This window comes from Protopterus annectens, chromosome 9.part0 (assembly GCF_019279795.1).
Source record: "Protopterus annectens isolate FY-2018-M chromosome 9.part0, PAN1.0, whole genome shotgun sequence".
Lineage (NCBI taxonomy): Eukaryota > Metazoa > Chordata > Ceratodontiformes > Protopteridae > Protopterus > Protopterus annectens.
Window position 1 is genome coordinate 391,114,785 of NC_056743.1, and position 12,605 is coordinate 391,127,389.

The window sequence follows — 12,605 nt, forward strand, 5'->3', positions numbered from 1 at the left end:
GTAATTTTAGCGTGAGGAGTGAGAAAGTGTTTTACTTTATAGAGCCAAGCTTTTTATTGACGGTTTTGATGGTTAGATTGAAATGGGTGTCAAATTTAAGGGAGTTATCAATGGTAACACCTAATAGCTTTGTGTGAGCTTCTGGTGATATAGTTATTCCATTGGAGGATGTAATAGAGAAGGTGGGGGGAAGAGTCTTGTTAGTGGGTGAGAAAGTAAGTAGTTTTGTTTTGTTGGGGTTGAGAACTAGTTGACAACTTGAGAACCATTTTTCTATTAGGTTGAAGGTGTCTTGGGTTGAAGCAGTGAGGTCTGCTAGGTTGGAGGCAGTGCTGATGATAGTCGAATCATCTGCATATTTAATGCATGTGGCATGGGGGGTGATTGTGGGCAGGTCATTAACAAAGATGGTGAAGAGAAGAGGGCCAAGAATAGATCCTTGGGGAACTCCAAGTGTAACAGGTAGGCATGTGGATAATTTGTCCTGCCATAGAACAGCCTGTTGCCTATTGGACAGGTAGGATTGGAACCATTTCAGTGTGGAATTGCTGAGTGATAGTTTTTTTTAATGTATGGAGGAGTTGAATGTGGTTCACCATATCAAAGGCCTTGGAGAGGTCTAAGAAAAGAGCAGATGATAGTTTATTATTGTTTCTGAAGTTATTGATGGTATTAGAAAAGGATAGTAGGGCTGATGTGGTACTGTGATTTGGCCTGAAGCCATGTTGGGAGTTCGCTAGAATTTTATTTTTGGTGAGGTGTTCCATCAGTTGTTTGTGGACACACTTTTCCATAATTTTGGCCAGGAGTGAGAGTATAGCTATAGGTCTGTAGTTGGTTATCTCTAGTGAGCTACCACCTTTATGGAGAGGAATAATGTGGGACATTTTCCATATGGAGGGGATGAAGGCTTCTGACAAGGTATGGTTTATGATAATGGAGACGGGATAGGAAATGGCCTCAGCTGCTTTTTGCAGAAACTCAGCTGGGAGAAGGTCAGCTGCTAGCTTAGTGGGTTTTAGTTTTTTAAGAAGAGATGTTATAGAGGATATGGGTACTGGATCGAAGGTAAATAGATGATCTGATGTAGTTGTAGTATTCTGCTGGCATGGGTAGTGGAGTGGGCTGGTTGTTTGTTTGAATTGTGTGGCCAGGGATTGTATAGTTTCTGTGAAGAAACTATTGAATGTGTTAGCAATGTTTACAGGGCACTGTTGTTTGCAAGTTGTTGGAGTGGGGTGGTTGCCTGGCCTGGGTGCAGGAGCTTGTTTAAGCCTGCCCAGAATTTTTGTGGATTATTAAGGTGTTTGTGTTGGAGGTGGAGGAAGAAGTATTTTTTATCATTTAAGATCATTCTTTTAGTTTCATTTCTAAGTTGCTGGAAGGTTTGGTGGGAGTGTGGGTCTTTAGAGGTACGCCATGTGACCCACATCTTGTTTCTAGATAGGATTTTGGATTTTGTTTCCTTAGAGAGCCATGGTGCGGTTTTGGTTTTAGTTTTAATGGACCGTATTGGAGCATGGGAATCTAGAATCTTGAGGAAGGTGGTGTTGAAGTAGATAACTGCCTCTTCAAGAGGAAGAGACTTGAGTATTGTCCAATTGTGGGCTTTAAGTTCAGTTTGAAAAATGGAGGCGTTGAATTTATTATTGTTCCTGATTTTTTTTATGTTTGTAAGAAGGGGGGTGATTTTCTTGAATTTGATAACATAGGTGAGTAAGTGATCACTCATGTCCTCTGGGTGAGTACCTGCTGAGTACTGGTCAGGATCTTTATTAGTAAGGATCCAGTCCAGGATACTGTCTTTGTTTTGGGGTTTACCTAGTCTGGTAGGAGTGGATATGAGCTGAGAAAAGCCATGTAGATTTATGCTGCTAGATGGGGAGCTAGATGAGAAGGAATTCCAATCAATGTTGAAGTCACCTAACAATATGGATTCCTGGGGGTGAGTTTGAGTTAACCAGTGGAGAAGGTCCACTAAGGTTTTGTTATTATTGTTGCCTGGGGGGGGTGTAAATACATGCTATATTTATGCTTTTATGTTTGTTTGGTTGAAGTTTTACAAGTAGAATTTCGGCATTGTTTGTTAGGAGGGGTTGTGGAGAGGCAAGGGAGATTTGTAATGTATTTTTGTAGAGTATGGCTACACCGCCACCTTTACGAGTTATTCGGTCTGCTCTTAGTATATCATACCCTGGTGGGATTATCCGTGTGTCTTTCGTACTTGGTTTAAGCCAGGTTTCTGTGAGACATAGTAGGTCTGGGGAACAAGTAGCTAAAAGGGCATGTAGGTTGTGAATCTTATTGTTTACACTTCTGATGTTTAGATGACAGGTCAGAAGAGAGTTAAAGGGTCTAGAGTTTAGATTGAGAAGTGGAGGGGAGGATAGGGTGGAATTAGAATTGAGTGGAGGGGAAGGGCCAGGGTTGGGGTGGATATCACCATCTGTGGCTAGTCTGTTATTCAGAGTGGTAATGAATTTGAGGGCTTTGAGTAGAAGTTTGTAGTAATGTTTATCATTTGGCCTAATATTGGTAGGTTTGATAATTACATAGCGTTCGAGTTCTAATAAGGAGGGTGAGTAGGGAGTTGAGTCATGGCCTCTGTTGTTAATTATGGGGGAGGGGTTGGTTTGGTAGCCTGGGTGGTGGAAGCCTATGTAAGACCAGGTTTCATATAGGGTAGCTAGGTAAGGGACAAGTAGGAGGGAAAAGAGTTAGTATGATAAGCTTCCTGGGTGGTGTCATATTCCGTTTGATCTTAGAGGGCGGTAGTGAGGTACAGGAAGTTAGTGGACAGTAGGGTGAGTGGTTTGAGGTTATAAAAGTACGAGTACTGGGGGCGGTGGGAATAGGGGCAGGGCGGGAGCGAGCGAGCACGAGCGAGTGCTTGAGCGGGTTTACACTAAGCCACTAGAGCCCAGGTTTCAAGATGTAACTCCTGAATAATTAACTTGCAGGTGAGTAATCTCATCTAAACAAACATCAGGTTCAATTCCTATGCTTTGGGAGCTTGTTTTTAAAATTTTATAGCTGTTTGCCTTAGTTTTAGAGTGTGTTCTGTAGTTTAAGTGGAGTATATGCAAACAAGCTTGGATTTTTTGTTTGGGTAAGCCTAGGGAGATTCGTGCTAGTGCTGAGGATCCTTAAATAATACTTTACTTTAAAGTCTATACTAAAATGACCAGATAATGACCTGTTTTATTTTTACAGGTTGTGGGCAATAGTAGAGTAGTCGCTCAAAAAGGGCGAAGTTCTTTTCTGCCTCATGCTGTGCAGGGGAAGACCTGTTTTGTTTTTACAGGTTGTGGGCAATAGTAGAGTATTCGCTCGAAATACATTGTGAATTTCATAAAAAATAGATGCTGGTTTGTACATGGACTATATGTTAAGAAAAAGTATAGGGCAGTTTAATTGAGTGTAAGAACAGGAAAATAGACACCACTGACCATTAAGGTCTGACTTAGTGGTTAAAATATCCCCAGGGAAGGTTTTTTTTTTAATTAAGATGGCAGTACCTTTTGATGAAAGACTATTTCCAGCTGATATTATATGTCTGATCCAGTTTCTTTTCCTATCATTATCCCATTAGTCATTTGTCAGGTGTGCCTCTTGTAGATAGAACAATGTTAGATTTATCCTGGTAAATTAAGTGCATAATCAATTTCTTTTGTTTTATTTTCCTGAAGGCCATTTATATTCTAATAGTAAACTTTAATCATTATGCTTTAGGATTTAAGTGTAAAATATTGTACAGTAAAAAGTAATTTGTAGAAACGTGTCATTATATTAAGCATAATGTCAGCTGATGTCCTATTTAGTAAAAAAGTTAGAGTAGAGTGGCATCCATGTACCCTAACACAAACCTAGTGCCTAACCACAAAACTCCCTGAAATGATCTTGTATAACATACAAACAAATGCATATTAAGTGTTATGGGACATATTTGTGTGTATAGAATAGCATTATAAAGTAACAGGGAGAAAAACATACTAATCCCGATATTCCAAGTGTTAGCAACCATTGGACTACCCACCCCCTTATCACTCCATGAAAATGTTAATTTAACCTGCAATTAGAATAGTGCCAAAGGCTTCATGGCTCTGAATAAAATACATTGGAAATTTACATTAGATACCATAAAAAGCATGCTCTAGTCAGGATTTTATTATTAAACTATTTAGAAGTTTAAAGTAGTTAATTATAACTTGGTATAAAAGCAAAGAGCTACTTGTTTGCCATTAGAACCTGACCAAGGTGTGACAAACTACTGTATTTTCCCTTCTTCAAAAGTACAGAACCAAGAATCAGGAAGCAGGTAGTCTACTTAGGCTTTAGTGTATGCATCCTTTGCTTATGATCATGACCAGCAAGATACCATCTTATCTAATCTAATCTATCTAATCTTTCTGTAATATATATCCAATATAGACTGTCCTCCCCCTTACAAAACAAAACATTAGATAGGAGTGGGGAGAGTATCTTTAGTCTGTAGTTGTAATATGCTAAGTCAAGGGAAGAAAAATCTACAGAAGAGGAGCGTAAAAAACATTTGCATCAATTTGCATTACATCACCTATGTTAAAGCAAGAACAGCATGCTTAAATATTAAACCATTAAAGCAATCTAGTGCGTTAGATTATTCCTAATGCATCGTATATTAAATAGAATGCAACCACCAAAGCATTCCAGTGCAGCAGATAATGAGATCAAGCATGGGTGTAAGTATGCATGTGTGTAAGTATGCATGGGTGTAAGTATGCATGTGTGTAAGTATGCATGGGTGTAAGTATGCATGTGTGTAAGTTTGCAAGTGATTCAGGTCCCCGTATATAAAGCTTTAGTTATACATACATATTAGGTGCTCATTTCCATTTCACATAGTTTAAACAATATTAATTAACCCATATATGAAAATATTTGCTAGTGTACTTTCTTGGATGTAAATGATGAGATATGGGTGTAGGTGAGGAAAGGGGGTACTTGATCCAGTATACCCTAGCAGAGACCTAAAGTAGCAGTTGCATTGTAACATTAAAAATATTTTTTTTTTGCTTTGTTCCCCTCTACCCAGCATGAAACCCTGGAGCACTTCATTGGTAGTAGATTATTAAAGAGATTACAGGGGAGCACTCATATACATGTTTTATATATATGTTTTATATATATATATATATATATATATATATATATATATATATATATATATATATGTATAAGTTGTATGTATAAGTAATTCGTGAACATTATATGAGATAAACATATGTACAGTACTTTTAAATCCATTTTTCTACAGTAACTGGAGGTCACAAGATGCTTGATATCTTCAGAAAACAGTTATGTTAGAACAAAACAGCCTATTTCTGACTGAATCAGTGACTGCAGCAATCCCAGTGATGCACTGCTTCATTGTTAGTGACCTCCTGACCTCTTGACGTCATCCACCAATGTCCCCGTTGAATTCTAGGTAATGGAACATTGAAACAGCTCTGGAAGCCCTGGAAAAGGCTCGGAGTGCAAGGACAAGGCCCAGGAAAGCCACAGAGCACCCCCACGACCTAAGAGAACTAGGTCTGAACACTACTTTCATATTAAATGTGGGAAACAACCTCCAGGACAGTCAGAAAGCATAGAAAATTCCCAGATGTACTCCATGTAAGTTAATTTACAGTTAGAAGTGATTCCAGACCAAAAAAAAAAAAGATATTTGGTTGTTATTTCTTCAAGTTATGCAAGTATTTAAATTGTTAAGAAAAATGCAGTGCGATTAAGATTTGTAGTGCCATTTAGTGAAACATTGAAAGTTTAATTGCATTTTGTTGTACATTTTGAACCATATACATTAATCTTGGATGGAAAGTCAATTGCAGCAAGCTTTTGGCTCTATATAAGTCAGAACTTATTTTTTGGAACTCATTGCTTAAAGCCTTTTAAAGGTACAAAAGTAGAATGGTTATTTAGTTAGTTGTTTGGTTGGTTTGTTTGTCTTACAACTGGTTTACTGCTCAGGTAATTCAGTGAATGCTCTCATAAATGCATTTTTTGCTTCATCCAGTTTGTATTAGATATCTCTAGTCACTGTGGTGGATGGAAAGAGTAGCTGGATACTTCATTTGAAAATGTATTTTCTTTTTAATTAAAAATGCACATAAAGGAGCTGGAGCTTGCCTTTGAACCTTTATAGGTTGTGGAAGGTCCTGGGAAACTGTAATTTTGTGCCCTCTCCATGTAATAGTGCTTTTCTTTTTTGTAACCATAAGAATTGTATTTGTATGTGCAACATTTAGTAACCTGGCATATATTTGTCTAGGAATAGCTTCATCTTGTGATCTGTGTAGTGCCCTGTGACCTCTTTCAATTACAATGCCTTTAGTGAGGGTTTTGTTGTCAGTGATTGTTTTGAAGATTTCTGTTAATCTGACCAGTATTTGAGTTTGGTCAACTTTTTCTGGGATACCTCTCATTACAATGTTATTCCTTCTACTACGTGCTTCTAAGCCTATTATTTTATGTTGCAAATCACAGAAAGTTTTGTCATTTAAACTTACTTTTGCTTGTAGATCTTATATTTTTTTTGCATTTTCTTCAGTTTTATTTTCACTGAGGTTTAGTCTTGTGATTATTTGACCCAGATTAGAGCCAAAGGAGTTAAGCTTGTCTGAAAAGCTTTTTATATCATCTTGGAGAGTTTACAGGGCTGATTTAATGTCATCCACTGCAAATGCAGGTTCCCCTTTGTTTTTGGAGGCTCCTTTATTAGATTCCTGTAGTGTTTTAATGATTCTCTGTCGCTTGGTTATTATATCCTTTTCCGGGGTAACTTTAGAGGACAGTTTGGTCTTAGATGTTAGAGTTTCCATAGAATCTTGCTGAGTAGTCATCTTTGGCTGAATTTCTTTTTATGATTAATTGAGATCAGTATTGTATGACTTGATCTCAGGGCGGCCACGGTGGTGCAGTGGTTAGCATTGCTGCCTCACAGCAAGAGGTTCTCCGGTTCGATCCTCGGTTGGGGTGCCTTCTGTGCGGAGTCTGCATGTCCTCCCTGTGGTCGCGTGGGTTTCCTCCGGGTGCTCCGGTTTCCTCCCACATCCCAAAGACATGCTGCAGGTGGATTGGACACTCTAAATTGGCCCTAGGTGTGCGTGTGAGTGTGCCTTCTGTGGAAGGTTGGGCGCCGGGCTGGCAACTCGACACCGTAAAACTCCACTGCCATTCAATGTGCGGACAAGGTGATCCGCTGTGGTGACCCCTAACCGGGAAAAAGCCAAAAGAAGAAGATTGTATGACTTGATCTCCTTTCATTTTACTCTCTCTAATCCAGAACTCAGTTTTTGAAGAGAGGCCTGTCACCATGCAACTGGATCCACCCAGTAAGTCTCTGAAAAGGTAGGCACAGGATAAGTCAGGTAAAATGAAGATAAGATCAAAAATGATGATTTCCTTCTTTGTGTATGCCTGTTGATCAATATTATCACTTTTTTGTGAGGTTTAATGCCAGATGTGGGTTATAATAAGTGGATGAAATTAGCTGTTGTAGGAGCAACAGAAAGTATGTGCTCAGTGCTCAGTAGCCATCTAGGAATCAGTCCATTCTGTCTACCATCTTATCTAAAGTTAACACATATTGCACTACCCCCCCAATAATGACACCGAGTACTTAGCCAGTTGCTAACTAATAATCTTTTCTTGTATTTAAGCATCTGCCTGAGTTAAGGAATGATTCCACTGAATATTACAGGCTTATCTGCATTTGACACATGCACAGTGAGATTCATCATGACTCTCTAAATGTCCATTAGGATCGAGTGGCTCAGGTCATTCACATCTATGTTGTCTACCCCAAGACCATAGTAATATGTGTCTACTGTAAGGGACCAAAGAATCCATTCAATATCATAGATCTTGGTACAGGACAGACAACTAATTGTCAACCTTTATCCAATCTCATTAGCATGGTGTTGGTCTACCTGACAATGAAGTCACTGATTTGTAGACCACACTTGTTTGTACTCATGGGGTTGGTGGCAGTAGACAGTTTACAGTCTACAGTCTGATCCCTCCTTACTATAGACAGTGTGGTGATGTTGTGATTGATGATTTCTGCTGAGGCTTTATCTTCCTAGTACTCGGAATCTTGTGGGGTGACTTGTTGACAACCTCAGCATGTGTTGCTTTGGTATGTTAGTGAAGAGTTACATGTGGTTGCACATGTGCTCATAGATCACCTTACTTGCTCAGAGAGTGGCCTCCGTATTGTGAAGATACTTAACACCTCTTACATATTGTACCAGGTATGTCATGTAGTTGACAGTTCCTATACTGTCTAAGAATTGGCATGCTAATTATATACGCTAACTCCAGGATGGCACAATATCTGGAGAAGGGCATAGCCCCCAACCTTGGAGATTGTCAATTTGCATACCTTTCAACATCTGTTTTGTCAACCAAAGTTTGTCAACAAAACAGATGTCGACAATTGTGAGTTTTTATCAACATGCACACATGCATGCACACATGCACGCACACACACACACACACACACACACATATATATATATATATATATATATATATATATGGGTTTACTATCAGAATTGCGAACGTCACTCGGTCAAACGTTGTATAGTCAAACGCATAAGGTCGGAAGCACAAATGTCGAAGGCAGTATAATCAATCGGGAACGGTTTTACCATGGGTCGAGGTAGGGAGGATGTTTGTAGTAGGGTATTATACTGTACACCTACCTCGACCCATGGTAAAACTGCTCCCGATTGATTATACTGCCTTCGACATTTGTGTTTCCGACCTTATGCGTTCGACTATACAACATTCGACCGAGTGACGTTCGCAATTCTGATAGTAAACCATATATATGTATATATAAACTAAATATATATGTGTATATGTATATAATATATATATATATATATATATATATATATATATGTGTGTGTGTGTGTGTGTGTATATGTTGCTATGCCCACCGCTCAAATACACGTGCACACACACACACACACACACACACACACACACACACACACACACACACACACACACACACACACACACACACACACACGTGTGTGCATGTACGCACACACGCACGCACCTCTAAACAACTTAGCTCAGGAATCTCAAAGACAAAGACAAACTTAGCAGCAGATCTTAAACACTGCTCTTATACACTTAGGAAATTGTCAGAAATCAACATGTTATATCAGAATGCATTTTTCTGAAGGTTATGAGTTCTGAAACTTGGATACTTGTTGTTCATTAGTAACTACATTGTTTATTTTATCTTTATTTTTACTGGGTAAGTTCACTGGATAAAGTGTTTCTTTTTAGGGACAACATGGCTGCACTGTTTAGTTAAGTGATTTTCTCAAAAGTCATCCAGTAGGAAGATGGAGGTAAAAGGAATTAGAATCCATGCCCTAGATGACAGGAAGAAGTTCATTAACAACTCAGAGCCTTAATACTCTGTGTTAACTGACAGACTGCTTTAATTCACTTAAAAGGTTAGCAGACCCATGCATGTCAAAGTGACATGTATTTTCAGAATAATGAGGTGTATGAATGAAACTTACTGATGGCACCATCGACTGACTCATGGTCATCTTCAGTGATTTATCAGGAAATGAAGAAACAAAAATATGAAGAAAATTAAAGAATGTTCTACAAAATCAAATACTCAGTATATAAATCTTCCCCAACATGCTAGCCAATCATTTTCTTATCATTCCTAGTTTTCTGAACTATCTGAAATACTGACTGAAAGTCCTAAATATTTTTCTCACCTCTTTCCTCATGGCTAGCCCACATCTTCCTCCCTCATCCTCAAGTCCCTATTACTAGGAATTCCTGTGTGTGAACATGTAACCATTTAATCTCTGATAGCCCCAAAAATTCATTGTGTTAACAACCGTCTGCAAACATTATTCAACAAAAACAAACATCCATGAACAAATATATTACGTCCTTCCCACTTCTGTCATTTAATTCTCTCAACTTCTTTTGCAACCTCTGAAATATTCTATCACCAAACAACATGTGATACCTTCTTCGTATGCTTTTCCCTTAACAATGTCCACAAGTCTTCAAAAATCCTTATATCGTTTCTTACACAAAACTTTAACCTTTACAACCTATTTACTGTCACGCACCACTCATGTAACCACCTCCAACATATACTTTCACCTAGCACAGTCAAGGCCTTATGTATCAGGCCTCTCAACCAATCGGGGACAAATTTCAACAGAATCAGGGACAAGTCAAGAAAAAATCAGGGACAATCAGGGACACTTTTAAAGTATTAATGCTATTAAATGGCAAAACATGGACCAATCTTTTTGGATTGGTCCGTGTTTTGCCATTTCATTTTTTTCTTTCTCAGTTTAGTGTTTTGTTTGTTTTATTAATGCTATTAACTTGAAACATTGACAGAATCAGAACATATGAATTAATACACATTTTCTGAAGTAAAAGAAGTCTATAACTCTTAATTATTGTCATTATTCATTAAGTGTAATTCACCACCTTTCCTCCAAAAGTCACTAGTTTTAGGAGGGATTAAGAGGGACAGAGCTAAAATTTGAGTCAAAAATCAGGGATGTCACTGAAAATCAGGGACAGTTGAGGGGTATGTTATGCATTTCCATAAGCACTACCCCAGCTTTTCCTTCTTCCCTTCTTCATACTGGTTCTGTTCCCCCCAAAATTTCAACAGTATCCTCCAGTGGTCTGTTAAGGCAATATATGTAGAGTAACGTGTTTGTACCCTGAATTCTCCTGGTAAGGATTCTTTGTGGACATTCCACGTGTTGCATATATCTGGTCAGGTACATGCCAAAGGGGGCATTATTCTCAATAATTAGTTTAATAATGGCTGAATAAAGTGGCACTATGACATCCTTGTACCTGGATGACATGCTGTTACTTATAAGTTGAGCAACATAGAATGATTTTCTTATTGCCCTGGCCATATGTTGGTCAAAAGCCAGATTACTGTGTACATATGTTCCCAAATCCCTGACTATGGGGTTAACTCTTAGAGGTGTCTTATTGATGTCGTAATTAGCCTGTGTGGAAGTTTTTCCAAAAGGCACTATAATGTATTTCTTGGCATTGACTTGGCACCAGTCATTTGCCTGTGTTAGACCATCTTGTAAGATGTCTGTATCATGGGTGTGAGTCTATCATAGTTACCAATTTGCCATCATCTGTGAACTTGGTCAGCCAAAGGCCCTTGAAATTAGCCTTTACATCTGAGAAGTAGATGCCAAATAGGAGAGGTCCCAGCACAAATCCCTGAGATACCCCCCCTAGTGACCAGTCTCTTAGTGGAGGTGGTCTCACCAATTCTGACTTCCTGGGTCCTGTTTGTAGGGAGTTATGCTCAGTTCTATGTGTTTCCCAACTATACCCAAGTAGAGTATTGTACTGAATTCCTTAGCTAGGTCCAGGTAAATGGTATGCAACATTTTATCCTCATCCATTTGACCTTCTCAAATAAGGACATTGGATTTAGTAGGCATGAACTTCCCTTGACAAAGCATTACTGGGTTGGGCCCAATGTCTGAAGGTTGCCTGTGCTGTTGATCATTTCCATGATAATTCGTTCCATGGCTTTGTATATCAGACTAGTCAGATTAATAGGTCTTTAATTCTTAGAGTCAGTTAATAGTCCACCCTTGTGAAGTGGAATAACTATTGCAGTCCTCCATTCTCGTGATACAAAGTCAGTTTGGTGGCTATAGTTGAAAAGTGACTCATGTGCTCATGTGCACTTATACGCCATGTTTCAAGCTTTGTAGGAGGCATCCTGGGATAATGTTGGCACCCAATGAGGCTGCGTTTTTAGCCTTAGTGAACACTACCAGAACATGCTAATAGTTCGGGAGAGGGATGATTAAGCTAATAAGCATTGCGTGGGGGGGGGGGGGGTGAAGTTTGTGGTGAATTTCTCAGTCAGCAAATTCACTATGTTGGTCTGCCAACTGAAGGTGGCACCAGTGACTACCAGTTCAGAACACTGATGCATGCTGTCTTTGAGGTTTCTGACATAACTGTATAAGGCCTTGCAGTTGCCTTTAGCCTGTGAGCTATATTTACCTCATAATTGGCCTTGTCAGACTTAATAAGCCCTCTCATACCTCTCAACTGTACAGATTTTCACAGAATGTCCAGATTTTTGGCTTATATTTTTGGCCTATTCCTCTTTTTTCCTGGAAAATCACTGGAATGATCTCAGAATTGAAGTCACTAAACAATGACATACATTTGAGTTTCAGACAAGTAAATCCTGTTACTCTAGCAACTTTCTAAGTTTATAAGAACAATAGTTAAAATATGTCCCTATTTGTACCCCCATTTTGTCAAGCTTTGTCCAGATTTTTTGCATTAACAGGTTGAGAGATATGAGCCCTCTTAATTTCCTTTTTAGTTTAATTAGCTAGCTCTTATCATGAGTTGCTGTTATATAATATGCAAAATGTCTATGGACCACCCAGGTAGTACCTATGAATCTAACATATGACATATGTGCAACTTACATCAGTAGTTTATCCAGGGTGGTTTTACCCAGAGGCATCTTATTAATGATG